General features: G+C 45.3%; 1 protein-coding gene across 3 annotated transcripts in view; it reads right to left on the bottom strand.

Annotated features, from left to right (window-relative positions):
• The window catches only part of SMOC2 (SPARC related modular calcium binding 2), a 642,212-nt gene that overhangs the window by 84,149 nt on the left and 534,788 nt on the right, over positions 1–23,275 (bottom strand). The gene's annotated exons all lie outside the window — the stretch shown is intronic.

Below are 23,275 nucleotides of genomic sequence, written 5' to 3'. Positions count from 1 at the left end.
AAATTAAACTATGGTTGTGGTTGCCTATTTTTTTTTTGTTAAAAGGAAGCTATCACAGAAAGTAACCTATTGTTTAAAACAGATTTTTGTGTTTAATATATATTGTTTTGCATTTTATAGAAAAAACTGCAGATCTGCATTACCCTATAGTGTAACATTGGGCTGACTGCTGTCTGATAAAACATTGTATAGCACTTGGCTGAGTTATACGCTCATGTAAGGGAGCCCTTATACAAGTTACTATATAGTACAGATTGATACATTAACCTATCATATTACATGCTAGGAGTAGAGATGAGCGGTGTTCGAGTCGAACTGTTCGCCAATTTCAAATTCGAGCCGTTTTGGGCGGTGTTTGAGTTGTTCGTCGAACCCGAACAATTTGCTTAAAATTCGGCTGTTCGAGTTTCTGTTCAATAACTGTTCGTTCACCAAAAGCCTAGCTTGATTTGCACATTAAAACTGTTTATCATTGTTAATAGACTGTTTCAGTTTATAGTGGGCGGGGGGGAGATAGATCTGTGCTTAAATAACGCCGATCTCCATTTTTTTTCTTTCCCGCATTTTCAGTGGGGCGGTGCAGTCTATCAGCCTATCAGCAGTGCACACACATACAGCAATGTGCATGTGATGCACACAAGCAAGGGCATGTGTCATTGGCTGTGTATGTCACATGTTCTTGCCCTATAAGAACCAGCCATTTGCCCCGTCACCACCATTTCCTCTTAGCCGTGCTGGGCTTGGCTGAATCATGAGAAATATAGTGCACAAAATACATAAAAATAGTGAGGCATTGGTCAGTAGTTTGGCCAAAATACGCAAGCTCGCAACCCGCACCAAGGGTCCCCACATAAATAGACAGCCACTCACCACATACCCAGGTGCAGCCAAGGCCAACACGTTTGGTTTTGTATACAGGGGTATTCACACTAGGATGCATTGAGAGAGTGCTGGCCAGCCCGCCTATTTGAATAGCAGGGCCGTGACTAATAGGCTGAGAACCAGACACTATGCATTTCCCTTATGTGAACTGTGTTCTATACAGGCTTTTATTGTGCAAATGTATACTAAGCAGTCACCCCCTCCATAAATGGGTACATGGTGAGTGGCTGTCTATTAACCCCTTCCCGACCTGTGACACAGCGTATGTGTCATGAAAGTCGGTGCCAATCCGACCTGTGACGCATATGCTGTGTAACAGAATGATCGTGTTCCTGCAGATCGGGTGAAAGTGTTAACTGTAATTTCACCTGACCTACAGGAACAGGGGTAGTGGTACTTCAGCCCAGGGGGGTGGCTTTGCCCCACGTGGCTACGATCGCTCTGATTGGCTGTTGAAAGTGAAACAGCCAATCAGAGCAATTTGTAATATTTCACAAGTCAAACTTGCTGAAATATTACAATCCAGCCATAGCCGATGCTGCAATATCATCGGCCATGGCTGGAGACCGCGATCCACCCCCGCCACCGACTGACAGCGGCGATCTGCCGCTGCCGTCAGCCCTCCTCTCCCCTCTGTCCTGTCCTCCACCCCCCGTCCTGTCCTCCGTCCCCCTGCTGTCCAATCTCACCCCCTCTGTGCCTCCCGAGTCCTGGTGTCCCTCCAGGTGTCAGCGGTTTACAGTGATGGGCGCCGCCATCTTCCAAAATGGCCGGTGCATACGCAGTGCGCCCACCGAATCTGCCAGCTGACAGATTCATTAATTGCCGAGGTACATTTTTATCACTGTGATACAACCTATCACAGTGATCAAAAAAATAGTAAATAACCTCCCCCTTTATCACCCCCACATGTAGGGAATATAATAAAATATAGAAAATATATTTATTTTTATTTTTCCACTAGGGTTAGGGTTAGAACTAGGGTTAGGCTTAGGGCTAGGATTAGAACTAGGGTTAGGGTTAGAACTAGGGTTAGAGTTAGAACTAGGGTTAGGGTTGCAGTTAGGGTTAGAATTAGGGTTAGAATTAGGGTTAGAATTAGGGTTAGGGTTGGAATTAGGGTATGTGCACACGGTGCGGATTTGGCTGTTTTCCATGCGTTGTACGGTACCATGTAAACCTATGGAAAACCAAATCCGCCGTGCCCATGGTGCAGAAAATACCACGCGGAAACGCTGAGTTGTATTTTCTGCAGCATGTCAATTTATTGCGGATTCCGCAGCGTTTTACGACTGCTCTTCAATAGGAATCTGCATGTGTAAAACCGCAGGAAATCCGCAGGGTTAGGGCTGGAATTAGAGTTAGGGTTGGGATTAGAGTTAGGATTAGGGTTTGGGGTGTGTTGGGTTTAGGGTTAGGCTTGTGGTTAGGGTTAGGGTTGGGATTAGGGTTAGGGGTGTGTTGGGGTTAGGGTTGTGGTTAGGGTTATGCTTAGGGTTGGGATTAGGGTTAGGGGTGTGATGGGGTTAGGGTTGTGATTAGGGTTATGGTTAGGGTTGGGATTAGGGTTAGGGGTGTGTTGGGGATAGTGTTGGAGTTAGAATTGAGGTGTTTACACTGTTTAGGCACATCAGGGGGTCCCAAACGCGACATGGCGCCACCATTGATTCCAGCCAATCTTGAGTTCAAAACGTCAAATGGTGCTCCCTCCCTTTCAAGCCCCGAAGTGTGCCCAAACAGTGGTTTACCCAAACATATGGGGCATAAGCATACTCATGAAAAATTTCAGAATAACTTTGGGGGTCTAATTTCTCCTGTTACCCTTGGGAAAACAAAAAATTGGGGGCTAAAAAATTATTTTTGTGGGGGAAAAAAAGATTTTTATTTTCACGGCTATACGTTATAAAATTCTGTGAAGCACTTGGGAGTTCAAAGTGCTCACCACACATCTAGATAAGTTCCTTGGGGGGTCTATTTTCCAAAATGGGGTCATTTGTGGGGGGTTTCCACTGTTTAGACTCATCAGGGGCTCTGCAAATGCAACGTGACGCCCGTAGACCATTCCATCAAAGTCTGAATTTTAAAACATCACTACTTCCCTTCCAAGCCCCGACGTGTGCCCAAATAGTGGTTTACCCCCACATAAGGGGTACCATCGTACTCAGGACAAATTGGACAACAACTTTTGGGGTCCAATTTCTCCTGTTACCGTTGTGTAAATAAATAATTGCTGACAAAAAAAAAATCAATTTTGAGGAAAAGAAAAAGAATTTTTATTTTCACGGCTCTGCGTTATTATCTTCTGTGAAGCACTTGGGGGTATAATGTGCTCACTACACATCTAGATAAGTTCCTTGGGGGGTCTAGTTTACAAAATGGGGTCACTTGTTGGGGGTTTCTACTGTTTAGGCACATCAGGGGCTCTGCAAACGTAACATGATGCCCACAGACCATTCTATCAAAGTCTGCATTCCAAAACGTCACTGCTTCCCTTCCGAGCCCCGACGTGTGCCCAAAAAGTGGTTTACCCCCACATATCGGGTACCAGCATACTCGGGACAAACTGGAAAACAGCTTTTGGGGTCCAATTTCTCCAGTTACCCTTGTAAAAATAAAAAATTGCTTTCTAAAAAATAATTTTTGAGGAAAGAAAAATGATTTTTTTATTTTCACGGCTCTGAGTTATAAACTTCTGTGAAGCAGAAAGTGCTCACCACACATCTAGATAAGTTCCTTGGTGGGTCTAGTGGGGGGTTTCTACTGTTTAGGCACATCAGGGCCTCTGCAAACGCGACATGGTGTCCGCTAACGATTGAAGCTAATTTTTCATTCATAAAGTCAAATGGCGCTCCTTCCCTTCCGAGCCCTGCCGTGTGCTCAAACAGTGGTTTACCCCCACATGTGAGGTATCGGTGTACTCAAAAGAAATTGCCCAATACATTTTAGGATCCATTTAATCCTGTTGCCCATGTGGAAATGAACAAATTGAGGCTAAAAGAAATTTTTTGTGGGAAAAAAGTACTTTTTCATTTTTACGGATCAATTTCTGAAGCACCTGGGGGTTCACTGTGCTCACTATGCATCTAGACAAGTTCCTTGGGTGGTCTAGTTTCCAAAATGGGGTCACTTGTGGGGGAGCTCCAATGTTTAGGCACACAGGGGCTCTCCAAACGCGACATGGTGTCCATTTAACAATTGGAGCTAATTTTTCATTCAAAAGTCAAATGGCGTTCCTTCCCTTCCGAGCCTTGCCGTGTGCACAAACAGTGGTTTACCCTGTGTAAACAGTGTTTACATATGGGGTATAGGCATACTCAGTCAGGACAAATTGTACAATAACATTTGGGGTCCAGTTTCTCCTTTTACCCTTGGGAAAATAAATAAATTGTTGCATTTTTGTGACTAAAAAGTTAAATGTTCATTTTTTCCTTCCATGTTGCTTCTGCTGCTGTGAAGCACCTGAAGGGTTAATAAACTTCTTGAATGTGGTTTTGAGCACCTTGAGGGGTGCAGTTTTTAGAATGTCACTTTGGGTATTTTCAGCCATATAGACTGTTATGATAAGGTAATTCAGTACCACAATGGACATAGAAGTCAGAGCACATACAGTGACCTGACAATAACCCAAAAAACAGAACGAGCTCTGAGACGTGGGAACTCTGCTGACCGCAATCCCTAATCCTCTCCAACCACACTAGAGGCAGCCGTGGATTGCGCCTAACGCTCCCTATGCAACTCGGCACTGCCTGAGAAACTAGATAGCCTGAAGATAGAAAATAAGCCTACCTTGCCTCAGACAAATACCCCAAAGGAAAAGGCAGCCCCCACATATAATGACTGTGAGTTAAGATGAAAAGACAAACGTAGAGATGAAATAGATTTAGCAAAGTGAGGCCCGACTTTCTGAACAAAGCGAGGATAGGAAAGGTAACTTTGCGGTCAACACAAAACCCTACAAAAAACCACGCAAAGGGGGCAAAAAGACCCTCCGTACCGAACTAACGGCACGGAGGTACACCCTCTGCGTCCCAGAGCTTCCAGCAAGCAAGAAAAAAACAAACAAGCAAGCTGGACAGAAAAAACAGCAAACAAAATAGCAAAAGCGGAACTTAGCTATGCAGAGCAGCAGGCCACAGAAACGATCCAGGAGGAAACAGGTCCAATACTAGAACATTGACTGGAGGCCAGGATCAAAGGACTAGGTGGAGTTAAATAGAGCAGCACCTGACGACTTCACCACTCACCTGAGGAAGGAAACTCAGAAGCCGCAGTACCACTCTCCTCCACCAACGGAAGCTCACAGAGAGAATCAGCCGAAGTACCACTTGTGACCACAGGAGGGAGCTCTGCCACAGAATTCACAACAGTACCCCCCCCTTGAGGAGGGGTCACCGAACCCTCACCAGAGCCCCCAGGACGACCAGGATGAGCCATATGAAAGGCACGAACAAGATCGGGAGCATGGACATCAGAGGCAAAGACCCAGGAATTATCTTCCTGAGCATAACCCTTCCACTTAACCAGATACTGGAGTTTCCGTCTTGAAACACGAGAATCCAAAATCTTCTCCACAATATACTCCAACTCCCCCTCCACCAAAACCGGGGCAGGAGGATCAACAGATGGAACCATAGGTGCCACGTATCTCCGCAACAATGACCTATGGAATACGTTATGTATGGAAAAAGAATCTGGAAGGGTCAGACGAAAAGACACAGGATTAAGAACCTCAGAAATCCTATACGGACCAATGAAACGAGGTTTAAACTTAGGAGAGGAAACCTTCATAGGAATATGACGAGAAGATAACCAAACCAAATCCCCAACACGAAGTCGTGGACCCACACAGCGTCTGCGATTAGCGAAACGTTGAGCCTTCTCCTGGGACAAGGTCAAATTGTCCACTACATGAGTCCAAATCTGCTGCAACCTGTCCACCACAGTATCCACACCAGGACAGTCCGAAGACTCAACCTGCCCTGAAGAGAAACGAGGATGGAACCCAGAGTTGCAGAAAAACGGCGAAACCAAAGTAGCCGAGCTGGCCCGATTATTAAGGGCGAACTCAGCCAAAGGCAAAAAGGACACCCAGTCATCCTGATCAGCAGAAACAAAGCATCTCAGATATGTTTCCAAGGTCTGATTGGTTCGTTCGGTCTTGCCATTAGTCTGAGGATGGAAAGCCTAGCACAAAAGGCTCGCCAAAACCTCAAAACAAACTGGGAACCTCTGTCAGAAACGATATTCTCTGGAATGCCATGTAAACGAACCACATGCTGGAAGAACAATGGCACCAAATCAGAGGAGGAAGGTAATTTAGACAAGGGTACCAAATGGACCATCTTAGAGAAGCGATCACAGACCACCCAAATGACTGACATCTTTTGAGAGACGGGAAGATCTGAAATAAAATCCATAGAGATATGTGTCCAAGGCCTCTTCGGGACCGGCAAGGGCAAAAGCAACCCACTGGCACGAGAACAGCAGGGCTTAGCCCGAGCACAAATCCCAATGCGGAGGTAGGGTATCGGACTTGGGCTCATCAAATACATCCCGGTAATCAGACAAGAACTCTGGAACCTCAGAAGGGGTGGATGACGAAATAGACAGAAATGGGACATCACCATGTACCCCCTGACAACCCCAGCTGGACACAGACATGGATTTCCAATCTAATACTGGATTATGGACTTGTAGCCATGGCAACCCCAACACAACCACATCATGCAGATTATGCAACACCAGAAAGCGAATAACCTCCTGATGTGCAGGAGCCATGCACATGGTCAGCTGGGTCCAGTACTGAGGCTTATTCTTGGCCAAAGGCGTAGCATCAATTCCTCTCAATGGAATTGGACACTGCAAGGGCTCCAAGAAAAACCCACAACGCCTAGCATACTCCAAGTCCATCAAATTCAGGGCAGCGCCTGAATCCACAAATGCCATGACAGAATAAGATGACAAAGAGCAGATCAAGGTAACGGACAAAAGAAATTTTGACTGTACCGTACCAATGGTGGCAGACCTAGCGAACCGCTTAGTGCGCTTAGGACAATCAGAGATAGCATGAGTGGAATCACCACAGTAGAAACACAGCCCATTCAGACGTCTGTGTTCTTGCCGTTCAACTCTGGTCAAAGTCCTATCGCACTGCATAGGCTCAGGTTTATGCTCAGATAATACCGCCAAATGGTGCACAGATTTACGCTCACGCAAGCGTCGACCGATCTGAATGGCCAAAGACATAGACTCATTCAGACCAGCAGGCATAGAAAATCCCACCATGACATCCTTAAGGGCTTCAGAGAGACCCTTTCTGAAAATAGCTGCGAGCGCACCTTCATTCCATTGAGTGAGTACGGACCACTTTCTAAATTTCTGACAATATACCTCTATCTCATCCTGACCCTGACACAGAGCCAGCAAATTTTTCTCTGCCTGATCCACTGAATTAGGTTCATCGTACAGCAATCCGAGCGCCAGGAAAAACGCATCGATATTACTTAATGCAGGATCTCCTGACGCAAGAGAAAATGCCCAGTCCTGAGGGTCGCCACGTAAAAAAGAAATAATGATCCTAACTTGTTGAACTGGGTCACCAGAGGAGCGAGGTTTCAAAGCCAGAAATAGTTTACAATTATTTTTGAAACTCAGAAATTTAGTTCTATCTCCAAAAAACAAATCAGGAATAGGAATTCTTGGTTCTAACATAGAATTCTGAACCACAAAGTCTTGAATATTTTGTACTCTTGCCGTGAGCTGATCCACACATGAAGACATCGCTACACCTGTGTCCTGAACCACCCAAATGTCTAGGGGAAAAAAAAGGCAAAACACAGTGCAGAGAAAAAAAATGGTCTCAGAACTTCTTTTTTCCCTCTATTGAGAATCATTAGTACTTTTGGCCTCCAGTACTGTTATGATAAGATAATTCAGTACCACAATGGACATAGAAGTCAGAGCACATACAGTGACCTGACAATAACCCAAAAAACATAGAACGAGCTCTGAGACGTGGGAACTCTGCTGACCGCAATCCCTAATCCTCTCCAACCACACTAGAGGCAGCCGTGGATTGCGCCTAACGCTCCCTATGCAACTCGGCACAGCCTGAGAAACTAGCTAGCCTGAAGATAGAAAATAAGCCTACCTTGCCTCAGAGAAATACCCCAAAGGAAAAGGCAGCCCCCACATATAATGACTGTGAGTTAAGATGAAAAGACAAACGTAGAGATGAAATAGATTTAGCAAAGTGAGGCCCGACTTTCTGAACAGAGCGAGGATAGGAAAGGTAACTTTGCAGTCAACACAAAACCCTACAAAAAACCTCGCAAAGGGGGCAAAAAGACCCTCCGTACCGAACTAACGGCACGGAGGTAAACCCTCTGCGTCCCAGAGCTTCCAGCAAGCAAGAAAAAAACAAACAAGCAAGCTGGACAGAAAAAACAGCAAACAAAATAGCAAAAGCGGAACTTAGCTATGCAGAGCAGCAGGCCACAGGAACGATCCAGGAGGAAACAGGTCCAATACTAGAACATTGACTGGAGGCCAGGATCAAAGGACTAGGTGGAGTTAAATAGAGCAGCACCTGACGACTTCACCACATCACCTGAGGAAGGAAACTCAGAAGCCGCAGTACCACTCTCCTCCACCAACGGAAGCTCACAGAGAGAATCAGCCGAAGTACCACTTGTGACCACAGGAGGGAGCTCTGCCACAGAATTCACAACAATAGACCCCTCAAACTGACTTCAAATGTGAGGTGGTCCCTAAAAAATGGTTTTGTAAATTTTGTAAAAATGAGAAATCGCTCGTTAAATTTTAACCCTCATAACTTCCTAGCAAAAAAAAAATTAGCTTCCAAAATTGTGCTGATGTAAAGTAGACATGTGGGTAATGTTATTTATTAACTATTTTGTGTTACATAACTCTCTGGTTTAACAGAATAAAAATTCAAAATTTGAAAATTGCTAAATTTTTGCCAAATTTCCATTTTTTTTCACAAATAAACGCAAAAATTATCGACCTAAATTTACCACTAACATGAAGCCCAATATGTCACAAAGAAACAGTGTCAGAACCGCTAGGATCCATTGAAGCATTCCTAAGTTATTACCTCATAAATGGATTCTGGTCAGAATTGCAAAAAATGGCCAGGTCATTAAAGGGACACTGTCACCTGAATTTGGAGGGAACAATCTTCAGCCATGGAGGCGGGGTTTTTGGGTGTTTGATTCACCCTTTCCTTACCCGCTGGCTGCATGCTGGCTGCAATATTGGATTGAAGTTCATTCTCTGTCCTCCATAGGACACGCCTGTGCAAGGCAAGATTGCACCTTGTGCAGGGATGTACTACAGAGGACAGAGAATGAACTTCAATCCAATATTGCAGCCAGCATGCAGCCAGCGGGTAAGGAAAGGGTGAATCAAACACCCAAAAACCCCGCCTCCATGGCTGAAGATTGTTCCCTCCAAATTCAGGTGACAGTGTCCCTTTAAGGTCAAAATAGGCTGGGTCATAAAAGGGTTAAATATTTTGCACCTGTGTTGCCAACATCTTGCTATATAGGCTGGCTACATCCTGTTGTGCATTTGTTCAAAGACCTGGACAGGTAATCAGTGCTGCCTTTTTTTTCTGCTGTTTTTTTTTAAATTTTTGAAGGTTTTTCTCTTCTTTTGTGGCTTTTCTATAAGTTTACCATGTGAACTGATTAGGGGGAAGCCACTTGATTTTAGGGTTGGCGGAGTGCGCTAAATATAATAAATAAAGCACAATCGCCACCCGGGGTCCACCGAGCAGAGATGGAAAACTGCTGCTAGTGGTGAATAATGACGGAATACACAGCAAGCGATTACCCATACACACTGGGTTGTACGCCACTCAGTGTGAACAGCACGTGAACTGAACTCTCACACAGAAATGAAACAGATGCGCTGCAACTGAGCTGTGTCACTCGCACACAGAAATGAAACAGATACTCTGCAACTGAGCTGTGTCACACGCACACAGAAATGAAAGAGATGCTCTGTAACGGAGCTGTGTCACTCGCACACAGAAACAAAAGAGATGCTCTGCAACTGAGCTGTGTCACACGGACACAGAAACAAAACAGATAGTCTGCAACTGAGCTGTGTTACTCACACACAGAAATGGAACAGATGCTCTGAGCTTAATACCTTGACTAAGGTTGTGCTTGCTCTGCAACTCTACGGTGCTAACCGCGCACATGTAGGAACCAGATGCTAAAACCAATAGCTAATTGCCCCCACTGATACTAGCTGTCTGCCTACGTGTACAGTCCCAAACTAGACAGATACTCAACACTTGCAGACAGAGTGGTAGAGACTCCACTCATATAGCTGTACATAAAATGATACTAACGCACCGGTGTGTGTCTCTGAGAATCTTTTATACACTAGGCTCATGTGCAGTAAGACAGGACCTTGCTCGTGGACCAATCCAACACTGCCATGTCACCAGCAGCTGACATCCGACCACTAAGAAGAAGATGCCACCTCACAGACATGTTCAGTGCGGTTATCTCCAGACTTAGACTCCAGAGTGCTGGACTGAACCTGAATATTACTGGTTACTAAGGGCTTGGCTGAAGAGCAAGCAGTAACCAAACGACCAGCACGAGCCTGAGCAAGATACTGGGAAAGATGTTTATGCTCAGCAGCAGTGGCTGAAGCCGAATGGGAGACTGAAGAGGTTGATAAGGCTTGGGATCTATCCTGTGCATGGGATGAATCCTGATGCCTTACTTTTAATGCCATTAATGACTCTTCAACCGCATGTGAAATTGCACTGGCAATTTTTTACTGTTCAAATTTATGGAGAACTGCCAATTTAAAAAAAAAAAAGAGAGACACATGCCTCCATGAACATTTGCCCAGATTAGTTCCCTGGATCAACACCCTATCAAGGAATCTAGTATATATAACCTGCAAAATTATACTTTTCAAGAAAGGTATCCAGTCCCCTCTTAAATTTTTAGTAATGAATCACTCATTACAACATCATAAAGCAGAGAGTTCCATAGTCTTACTGTGCTTACAGTAAAGAATCCGTGTCTGTTGTTATGCTTAAACCTTCTTTCCTCCAGAAGTAGAGGATGCCCCCTTGTCCCTGTCTCAGGTCTATGAGTAAAAAGATAATTAGAAAGGTCTTTGTACTGTCCCCTCATGTATTTATACATTGTAATAAAATTACCCCTTAGCCTTTGTTTTTCCAAACTAGATAGCCCCAAGTGTAATAACCTATCTTGGTATTGCAGACCCCCCAGTCCTCTAATAACCTTGGTCGCACTTCTCTGCACCCGCTCCAGTTCAGCTATGTCTTTCTTATACACCGGAGATCAGAACTGTACACAAAATTCTAAAGCCCCCGTCACACAAAGCGAGATCGCTAGCGAGATCGCTGCTGAGTCACAAGTTTTGTGACGCAACAGCGACCTCAGTAGCGATCTCGCTATGTGTGACACGTAGCAGCGACCAGGCCCCTGCTGTGAGATCGCTGGTCATGTCGGAATGGCCTGGACCTTTTTTTGATCGTTGAGGTCCCACTGGGTAGCACACATCGCTGTGTTTGACACCTTACCAACGACCTCATGACAGGACGTCCCTCATTGAGGTCTGTTAATCGTCATGAAATAGCTGCCATGTGACATCGTTGTACAGGTCGCTACAGGTCGCCGCATCGCTGCTGCGTCGTTGGGGAGATCTCACAGTTTGACATCTCACCAGCGACCACATAGCGACGCAGCAACGATCCCTGACAGGTCGTATCGTTGTCGGGATCGCTGTAGCGTCGCTAAGTGTGACGGGGCCTTTAGTGTGGTCGCACTAGTGACTTGTATAGAGGTAAAATTATATTCTCCTCATGAGCATCTATGCCTCTTTTAATGCATCCCACTATTTTATTTGCTTTTGCAGCAGCTGCCTGACACAGGCCACTAAATATGAGTTTGTCATCCACCCATACCCCCATGTCTTTTTCAGTGACAGCTTTTCCCAGAGTTTTACAATTACAATTAAGCGCATAATTATACATCTTATTTCTTCTGCCCAAGTGCATGACCTTACATTTATCCCCATTAAAGCTCATTTGCCATTTATCAGCCCAAGCTTCTAGTTTACATAAATCCTCCTGTAATATGAAATTGTCCTCCTCTGTGTTGATTACTCTACAGAGTTTAGTGTCATCTGCAAAAATTGAAATTCCACTCTGTAAGCCACCTACAAGGTCATTAATAAATATGTTAAAAAGAAGCGGGCCTAATATTGACCCCTGTGGTACCCCACTGCTAACCGCGACCCAGTCTGAGTGTGCTCCATTAATAGCCACCCTTTGTTTCCTATCACTGAACCAGCTCTTAACCCACTTACACATATTTCCCCCTATTCCCATTGTTCTCATTTTATGTATAAACCTTTTGTGTGGCACCTGTTGTGAGTTCCATTCTGGAGCTCCCTCCTGTGGTTGCTAATGGTATTTTTGCGAGTTCTGCCCTTGGGCTCCCTTTGGTGGTTTCAAGTGGAACTGCTGCTCCGTTAGGTAGTTGTAGCAGCTGCCTTCACTAATCGCCTTGCCTGGGTTTGTTATTCAAACCTGCTCTGGGCTTTAGTCCTTGCCTGCTGTCAATGTTCTTGGTTGGATTTGATTCTTCCCTTGGATTTCCCATATGGCCAGTCCTTGTCTGCAAAAGATAAGTTTTGCTAGTTTTGTTTGTCCATTTGTCTTCTGCATTCCATCCTCAGACAAATGGCCAAACGGAGCGAACCAATCAGACCTTGGAAACCTATTTGAGATGCTTCGTGTCTGCTGATCAGGATGATTGGGTGACCTTTTTGCCGTTGGCCGAGTTTGCCCTTAATAATCGGGCTAGTTCGGCTACCTTGGTTTCGCCTTTTTTTTGTAACTTTGGTTTTCATCCTTGTTTTTCTTCAGGGCAGCTTGAGCCTTCTGACTGTCCTGGTGTGGATTCCGTGGTGGACAGGTTGCAGCAAATTTGGACTCATGTGGTGGACAATTTGACGTTGTCTCAGGAGAAGGCTCAGCGTTTTGCTAACCGTCGTCGGTGTGTTGGTCCCCGGCTTCGTGTTGGGGATTTGGTCTGGTTGTCTTCTCGTCATGTTCCTATGAAGGTTTCTTCCCCTAAGTTCAAGCCTCGCTTTATTGGGCCTTATAAGATTTCTGAAATTATCAATCCAGTGTCTTTTCGTTTGGCCCTTCCAGCTTCCTTTTCCATTCATAATGTGTTCCATAGATCCTTGTTGCGGAGATATGTGGTACCTATGGTTCGCTCCGTTGATCCTCCTGCTCCGGTGTTGGTTGACGGGGAATTGGAATATGTGGTAGAGAAGATTTTGGATTCTCGTTTTTCGAGGCGGAAGCTTCAGTATCTGGTCAAGTGGAAGGATAATGGCCAGGAGGATAATTCTTGGGTTGTTGCCTCCGATGTTCATGCTCCCGATTTGGTTCATGCTTTCCATTTGGCTCGTCATGATCGGCCTGGGAGCTCTGGTGAGGGTTCGGTGACCCCTCCTCAAGGGGGGGGTACTGTTGTGAGTTCCATTCTGGAGCTCCCTCCTGTGGTTGCTAATGGTATTTTTGCGAGTTCTGCCCTTGGGCTCCCTCTGGTGGTTTCAAGTGGAACTGCTGCTCCGTTAGGTAGTTGTAGCAGCTGCCTTCACTAATCGCCTTGCCTGGGTTTGTTATTTAAACCTGCTCTGGGCTTTAGTCCTTGCCTGCTGTCAATGTTCTTGGTTGGATTTGATTCTTTCCTTGGATTTCTCATATGGCCAGTCCTTGTCTGCAAAAGATAAGTTTTGCTAGTTTTGTTTGTCCATTTGTTTGGACTCTATTGCTTTGCATTTTGTCTCTTTGTCCAGCTTGTCACTATGTCTTATTCAGGCTAGCTGGAAGCTCTGGGAAAGCAGATTTGCCCCTCCACACCGTGAGTCGGTGTGGAGTTCATTTTTGTAAACTCTGCGTGGATTTTGTAGTTTTTAATACTGACCGCACAGTATCCTTTGCTCTCTGTCTATCTAGCTTAGTTTTGGCCTCCCTTTGCTGAAATCTAATTTCATTTCTGTGTTCGTCATTTCCCTCTCCTTTCACAGTCAATATTTGTGGGGGGCTGTCTTTCCTTTTGGGGGTTTCTCTGAGGCAAGATAGCTTTCTATTTCCTTCTTTAGGGGTAGTTATATCTGAGGCTGTGACGAGGTGTCTAGGGAGTGTCAGGAACATCCCACGGCTATTTCTAGTTGTGTTGTTAGGATTAGGGACTGCGGTCAGTAGAGATACCACCTTCTCAGAGCTCGTTCCATGTTGCGTTTTAGCCACCAGGTCATTTCAGTGTGGCCTCTTAACCACCAGGTCATAACAGGCACCGTATCAAAAGATTTTGAAAAGTAGCATATACACCACATCCACTGCGTGTCCTTGGTCAAGTCCGGAACTTACCTCTTCATAGAAATTGATCAGATTAGTCCGACAGGAATGGTCCCTACTAATCCCATGCTGATATTGGGTCATGAGGTTATTCCTCTTCAGATAGTCCAGTATAGCATCCCTTAGAATGCCCTCCAGGATTTTAACCACAGTAGAGGTTAAGCTTACTGGCCTATAATTTCCGAGTTCAGTTTTTGTCCCCTTTTTGAATATTGGCACCACATTTGCTATACGCCAGACCTGTGGTACAGACCCTATTATTATGGAGTCTTTAAAGATTAAAAATAATGGTCTATCAATGACTGTACTTAATTCCTGCAGTACTTGAGGGTGTATCCCATCCGGGCCCGAAGATTTGGCAATTTTAGTGATTTTTAACATGAGATAAACCACCATTCAACCATAACAGGAAAATGAAATGGACAGTGGTTGCCAGTTTTAGAGATAATAGATGGCAGTCATTAAACAGTGTGAAAGGGAGTGAATAACATGATAACACAAAGTGCAAAGGTGCATAATAAACACATAGTACCCTGTTCCCTGCTGATATGTCCAGCCTACCTAACTGCGGGGGTTGGCACCCTACTGTTCAGCGGATATGACGCCCCCACTCCACGGCGGCTCACCCTAAAAAGACCCTAAGGATAAACTGATACATTCAATAGGGTATAACAAATTAGGCCCAAACATTTGCCATAATAACTTGTTTGAGGCAGGCTAGGTACAATTAAAGCAAGCAATCACACAGTACAGATATAAAACTGGTGTCTCATTTTGCTTCAAGAAGATAACAGATGTGAAAGAAGGGTACTCATCATATCAGATGTTTGAAGAGAAAGCGACTCAATGCGTTTCACCGATCAGGATCATCAGGAGGCCCAGATGTACAGATGCTGCATGAGGCAGAATGGGTTTTAGGCTGTGTGCACACGATGCAGATTTGGTGCAGAATTTTCTGCATAAAATCTGCACTAAATCTGCATCTCCTGGCAGAATCCGCAGGTGCGTTTTTTATGCGTTTTTTGTGCATTTTTTGTGTGTTTTTTGTGCGTTTTTTATGCGTTTTGTGTGCAGATTTTACCAATGGATTTCTATAATGGAGGGGTGCAGAAACGCTGCAGAACTGCACAAAAGAAGTGACATGCACTTCTTTGAAATCTGCAGCGTTTCTGCGCAGATTTTGCTGCACCATGTGCACAGCTTTTTTTTTCACATTGATTTACATTGTACTGTAATCACAGTGCAGTTCTGCAGCGTTTCTGCTGCAGAAAAATCTGCTGCAGTTCTGCACTAAATCTGCATCGTGTGCACATACCCTTAACCCCTTCATGACCCAGCCTATTTTGACCTTAAAGACCTTGCCGTTTTTTGCAATTCTGACCAGTGTCCCTTTATGAGGTAATAACTCAGGAACGCTTCAACGGATCCTAGCGGTTCTGAGATTGTTTTTTCGTGACATATTGGGCTTCATGTTAGTGGTAAATTTAGGTCAATAAATTCTGCGTTTATTTGTGATAAAAACGGAAATTTGGCGAAAATTTTGAAAATTTCGCAATTTTCACATTTTGAATTTTTATTCTGTTAAACCAGAGAGATATGTGACACAAAATAGTTAATAAATAACATTTCCCACATGTATACTTTATATCAGCACAATTTTGGAAACAAAATTTTTTTTTGTTAGTAAGTTATAAGGGCTAAAATTTCACCAGCGATTTGTCATTTTTACAACGAAATTTACAAAACCATTTTTTTTAGGGACCACCTCACGTTTGAAGTCAGTTTGAGGGGTCTATATGACTGAAAATACCCAAAAGTGACACCATTCTAAAAACTGCACCCCTCAAGGTACTCAAAACCACATTCAAGAAGTTTATTAACCCTTCAGGTGCTTCACAGCAGCAGAAGCAACATGGAAGGAAAAAATGAACATTTAACTTTTTAGTCACAAAAATTATCTTTTAGCAACAATTTTTTTATTTTCCCAATGGTAAAAGGAGAAACTGAACCACGAAAGTTGTTGTCCAATTTGTCCTGAGTACGCTGATACCTCATATGTGGGGGTAAACCACTGTTTGGGCGCACGGCAGGGCTTGGAAGGGAAGGAGCGCCATTTGACTTTTTGAATTAAAAATTGGCTCCACTCTTTAGCGGACACCATGTCACGTTTGGAGAGCCCCCGTGTGCCTAAAAATTGGAGCTCCCCCACAAGTGACCCCATTTTGGAAACTAGACGCCCCAAGGAACTTATCTAGATGCATAGTGAGCACTTTGAACCCCCAGGTGCTTCACAAATTGATCCGTAAAAATGAAAAAGTACTTTTTTTTCACAAAAAAATTCTTTTAGCCTCAATTTTTTCATTTTCACATGGGCAACAGGATAAAATGGATCCTAAAATGTGTTGGGCAATTTCTCCTGAGTACACCAATACCTCACATGTGGGGGTAAACCACTGTTTGGGCACATGGTAAGGCTCGGAAGGGAAGGAGCGCCATTTGACTTTTTGAATGAAAAATGATTTCCATCGTTAGCGGACACCATGTCGCGTTTGGATAGCTCCTGTGTGCCTAAACATTGGCGCTCCCCCACAAGTGACCCCATTTTGGAAACTAGACCCCCCAAGGAACTTATCTAGATGCATATTGAGCACTTTAAACCCTCAGGTGCTTCACAAATTGATCTGTAAAAATGAAAAAGTACTTTTTTTTTCACAAAAAAATTCTTTTCGCCTCAATTTTTTCATTTTCACATGGGCAGTAGGATAAAATGGATCATAAAATTTGTTGGGCAATTTCTCCCGAGTACGTCGATACCTCAGATGTGGGGGTAAACCACTGTTTGGGCACTCGGCAGGGCTCGGAAGGGAAGGCGCGCCATTTGACTTTTTGAATGGAAAATTAGCTCCAATTGTTAGCGGACACCCCTGTGTGCCTAAACATTGGAGCTCCCCCACAAGTGACCCCATTTTGGAAACTAGACCCCCCAAGGAACTTATCTAGATGCATATTGAGCACTTTAAACCCCCAGGTGCTTCACAGAAGTTTATAACGCAGAGCCATGAAAATAAAAAATAATTTTTCTTTCCTCAAAAATGATTTTTTAGCCTGGAATTTCCTATTTTGCCAAGGATAATAGGAGAAATTGGACCCCAAATATTGTTGTCCAGTTTGTCCTGAGTACGCTGATACCCCATATGTGAGGGTAAACCACTGATTGGGCGCACGGCAGGGCTCGGAAGGGATGGCACGCCATTTGGCTTTTTAAATGGAAAATTAGCTCCAATCATTAGCGGACACCATGTCACGTTTGGAGAGCCCCTGTGTGCCTAAACATTGGAGATCCCCCAGAAATGACACCATTTTGGAAACTAGACCCCCAAAGGAACTAATCTAGATGTGTGGTGAGGACTTTGAACCCCCAAGTGCTTCACAGAAGTTTATAACGCAGAGCCATGAAAAAAAAAAAAAAATTATTTTCTCAAAAATGATCTTTTAGCCTGCAATTTTTTATTTTCCCAAGGGTAACAGGAGAAATTTGACCCCAAAAGTTATTGTCCAGTTTCTCCTGAGTACGCTGATACCCCATATGTGGGGGTAAATCACTGTTTGGGCACATGCCGGGGCTCGGAAGTGAAGTAGTGACGTTTTGAAATGCAGACTTTGATGGAATGCTCTGTGGGCGTCACGTTGCGTTTGCAGAGCCCCTGATGTGGCTTAACAGTAGAAACCCCCCACAAGTGACCCCATTTTGGAAACTAGACCCCCAAAGGAACTTATCTAGATGTGTGGTGAGCACTTTGAACCCCCAAGTGCTTCATAGAAGTTTATAATGCAGAGCCGTGAAAATAATAAATACGTTTTCTTTCCTCAAAAATAATTATTTAGCCCAGAATTTTTTATTTTCCCAAGGGTTACAGAAGAAATTGGACCCCAAAACTTGTTGTCCAGTTTCTCCTGAGTACGCTGATACCCCATATGTGGGGGTAAACCACTGTTTGGGCACATGCCGAGGCTCGGAAGTGAAGTAGTGACGTTTTGAAATGCAGACTTTGATGGAATGCTCTGTGGGCGTCACGTTGCGTTTGCAGAGCCCTTGATGTGGCTTAACAGTAGAAACCCCCCACAAGTGACCCAATTTTGGAAACTAGACCCTGAAAGGAACTTATCTAGATGTGTGGTGAGCACTTTGAACCCCCAAGCGCTTCATAGAAGTTTATAATGCAGAGCCGTGAAAATAATAAATACGTTTTCTTTCCTCAAAAATAATTATTTAGCCCAGAATTTTTTAATTTTCCCAAGGGTAACAGGAGAAATTTGACCCCAATATTTGTTGTCCAGTTTCTCCTGAGTACGGTGATACCCCATATGTGGGGGTAAACTACTGTTTGGGCACATGCCGGGGCTCGGAATTGAAGTAGTGACGTTTTGAAATGCAGACTTTGATGGAATGCTCTGCGGGCGTCACGTTGCGTTTCCAGAGCCCCTGATGTGCCTAAACAGTAGAAACCCCCCACAAGTGACCCCATTTTGGAAACTAGACCCCGAAAGGAACTTATCTAGATGTGTGGTGAGCACTTTGAACCCCCAAGTGCTTCATAGAAGTTTATAATGCAGAGCCGTGAAAATAATAAATACGTTTTCTTTCCTCAAAAATAATTATTTAGCCCAGAATTTTTTATTTTCCCAAGGGTTACAGGAGAAATTGGACCCCAAAAGTTGTTGTCCAGTTTCTCCTGAGTACGCTGATACCCCATGAGTGGGGGTAAACCACTGTTTGGGCACACGTCGGGGCTCAGAAGGGAAGTAGTGACTTTTGAAATGCAGACTTTGATGGAATGGTCTGCGAGTGTCACGTTGCGTTTGCAGAGCCCCTGGTGTGCCTAAACAGTAGAAACCCCCACAAGTGACCCCATTTTAGAAACTAGACCCCCCAAGGAACTTATCTAGATATGTGGTGAGCACTTTGAACCCCCAAGTGCTTCACAGACGTTTACAACGCAGAGCCGTGAAAATAAAAAATCATTTTTCTTTCCTCAAAAATTATGTTTTAGCAAGCATTCTTTTAGATTCACAAGGGTAACAGGAGAAATTGGACCCCAGTAATTGTTGCGCAGTTTGTCCTGAGTATGCTGGTACCCCATATGTGGGGGTAAACCACTGTTTGGGCACACGTCGGGGCTCGGAAGTGAGGGAGCACCATTTGACTTTTTGAATACGAGATTGGCTGGAATCAATGGTGGCGCCATGTTGCGTTTGGAGACCCCTGATGTGCCTAAACAGTGGTAACCCCTCAATTCTAACTCCAACACTAACCCCCCCACACCCCTAACCCTAATCCCAACTGTAGCCATAACCCTAACCACAACCCTAATTCCAACCCTAACCCTAAGGCTATGTGCCCACGTTGCGGATTCGTGTGAGATATTTCCGCACCATCTTTGAAAAATCCTCGGGTAAAAGGCACTGCGTTTTACCTGCGGATTTTCCGCGGATTTCCAGTGTTTTTTGTGCCGATTTCACCTGCGGATTCCTATTGAGGAACAGGTGTAAAACGCTGTGGAATCCGCACAAAGAATTGATATGCTGCGGAAAATACAACGCAGCATTTCCGCGCGGTATTTTCCGCACCATGGGCACAGCGGATTTGGTTTTTCATATGTTTACATGGTACTGTAAACCTGATGGAACACTGCTGCGAATCCGCAGCGGCCAATCCGCAGCCAAATCCGCACAGTGTGCACATAGCCTAATTCTAAAGGTATGTGCACACGCTGCGGAAAACGCTGCGGATCCGCAGCAGTTTCCCATGAGTTTACAGTTCAATGTAAACCTACGGGAAACAAAAATCGCTGTACACATGCTGCGGAAAAACTGCACGGAAACGCAGCGGTTTACATTCCGCAGCATGTCACTTCTTTGTGCGGATTCCGCAGCGGTTTTACAACTGCTCCAATAGAAAATCGCAGTTGTAAAACCGCAGTGAAATGCGCAGAAAAAAACGCGGTAAATCCGCCATAAATCCGCAGCGGTTTAGCACTGCGGATTTATCAAATCCGCAGCGGAAAAATCCGCAGAGGAACAGAATACGTGTGCACATACCGAAACCCTAACCCTAGCCCTAACCCTACCCCTAACCCTACCCCTAGCCCTACCCCTACCCCTAACCCTACCCCTACCCCTAACCCTACCCCTAACCCTAACCCTAACCCTACCCCTAACCCTACCCCTAACCCTAACCCTAACCCTAACCCTACCCCTAACCCTATTCTAACATTAGTGGAAAAAAAAATTTCTTTATTTTTTCATTGTCCCTACCTATGGGGGTGACAAAGGGGGGGGGTCATTTATTATTTTTTTTATTTTGATCACTGAGATATAATCTATCTCAGTGATCAAAATGCACTTTGGAACGAATCTGCCGGCCGGAAGATTCGGCGGGCGCACTGCGCATGCGCCCGCCATTTTGGAAGACGGTGGCGCCCAGGGAGAAGACGGACGGGACCCCGGCTGGATCGGTAAGTATGATGGGGTGGGGGGGACCACGGTGGGGGGGATCGGAGCACAGGGGGGGGAATCGGAGCGCGGGAGGGGTGGAACGGAGCACGGGGGGCGTGGAACGGAGCATGGGGGGGCTGGAATAGAGCACGGGGGGGTGGAACGGAGCACCGGGGGGGGTGGATTGGAGTGCAGGGGGGGTGATTGGAGCACGGGGGGGTGATTGGAGCACGGGGGGAGCGGACAAGAGCACGGGGGGGAGCGGAGCACTGGACGGAGGGGAGCCGGAGCAGAGGACCGGCCAGATCAGGGGGCTGGGGGGGCGATCGGTGGGGTGGGGGCACATTAGTATTTCCAGCCATGGCCGATGATATTGCAGCATCGGCCATGGCTGGATTGTAATATTTCACCCGTTATAATAGGTGAAATATTACAAATCGCTCTGATTGGCAGTTTCACTTTCAACAGCCAATCAGAGCGATCGTAGCCACGAGGGGGTGAAGCCACCCCCCTGGGCTAAACTACCACTCCCCCTGTCCCTGCAGATCGGGTGAAATGGGAGTTAACCCTTTCACCCGGCCTGCAGGGACGCGATCTTTCCATGACGCCACATAGGCGTCATGGGTCGGATTGGCACCGACTTTCATGACGCCTACGTGGCGTCATGGGTCGGGAAGGGGTTAAGGATGATTTTACATATAAACAATCACCCAAACCTCGCTTATTTGTACAGTCATTTCTGATCAGATTATAGCCCTGTAAATTAACAGCCCAGTCATGGCTCTCATCAAACTCTCAGATAGCCCCACCATGTCATAATTATGCTCCAACAAAATTAATTCTAATTCCTCCATTTTGTTAGTGTGGCTCCTGGCATTAATATACATACACTTTATGTATCTCTCTGTACCTCTATTCTTTCTTAAATGCCACCCCCAATTTCTTAATTTCTTTATTTGTGCCCAGGTCACTATCTGCACTATCTTCTGCATACCCTTCCCCAATTCCCTAGTTTAAACACTCCTCCAACCTTCTAGCAATTTTCTCCCCAAGCACCCTCCCCATTGAGGTGCAGCCCGTCCATAGCGTAGAACCTGTAGCCAACTGAGAAGTTGGCACAGTTCTGCAGGAACCCAAACCCCTTCTTCCTACACCAATTCCTGAACCACTTATTTATTTCCCTAATCTCCCATTGCCTCTCTGGCATGGCACGTGGTACAGGCAATATTTCAGAAAATGGCACGTTGGAGGTCCTTGCTTTCAGCTTGCGGCCTAATTCCCTGAAATCGCTTTTAAGGACCTTCCACCTACCTCTAACTTTGTCATTTTTGCCAATGTGCACCATGACTGCTCGATCCTCATCAGCCCATCTCAGTAATCTGTCAACCCGCTCAGCAATGTGTCGGACTCGAGCGCCAGGTAGGCAGCACACTCTTCGACGATCCCTGTCTTTGTGAAAGATTGCCCTATCTGTTCCCTTAATAATTGAGTCCCCCACTACCAGCACCTGTCTGGCCTGTCCTACTCTTCTTTTTTCCCCCTTACTGTAGCAGTCACTCCTCCGGCTTTCAGAGGACATGCCTGGCTGCAACAGTGTTACCCCTGTACTGGCACCCCCTCATCTGCCAACTTAGCAAACTTATTGGGGTGAACCAGATCAGGACTAGCCTCCCTGGCACTCTTCCCTCTACCCCACCTACAAACTGTCACCCAACTAGCTCCCTCACTTTCCTGCAGCTCCATAATACCATCCTCCCTCAAATCTATCCATCTGCTCAGTGAGCAGAAGACTCCTTTCCATATTGTCTATGGATCTCAGTGTTGCCAGCTGCACATTTAGATCCAGTATCTGGGCTTCCAAATGCACAATGTGCTCACATCTCGCACAGCAGTATGCACCCTCAATCGGCTGTTCAAGGATTGCATACATTTGGCAAGATGTGCACTGGATGGCATTGTCAAATATGGAGTTCCTAATGGGGATTGCACCAGACAGAAATGTTAAGTAAAACTAAATATAAAGCATAAATAAAATGCAATCAGCAATTCAGTGATTCCTCCCTTGTAAACTCCCTGAATCTAAAGTCACTGAATCACAAGTCACACACTTACCGTATATACTCGAGAATAAGCCGAGATTTTCTGCCCATTTTTGGGGGCTGAAAGTCCCCCTCTCGGCTTATACTCGAGTCATACCCGGGGGTCGGCACGGGAGCGGGAGCGGGGGCTGTGTAATTATACTTACCTGCTCCCGGCGTGGTCCCTGCAGTCCCTCCTTCTTCCAGCGCTGCATCTTCTTCCTGTATTGAGCGGTCACATGGCACCGCTCATATACAGTAATGAATATGCGGCTCCACCCCCCATAGAGGTGGAGCTGCATATTCATTACTGTATATGAGCGGTGACGCTGCCCGCTCAATACAGGAAGAAGATGCAGCACCG

The sequence above is a fragment of the Ranitomeya imitator genome, chromosome 5 (genome assembly GCF_032444005.1).
Source record: "Ranitomeya imitator isolate aRanImi1 chromosome 5, aRanImi1.pri, whole genome shotgun sequence".
Lineage (NCBI taxonomy): Eukaryota > Metazoa > Chordata > Amphibia > Anura > Dendrobatidae > Ranitomeya > Ranitomeya imitator.
Note: the sequence above shows the minus strand (reverse complement) of the source record. Positions and strands in the feature narration are given on the sequence as shown.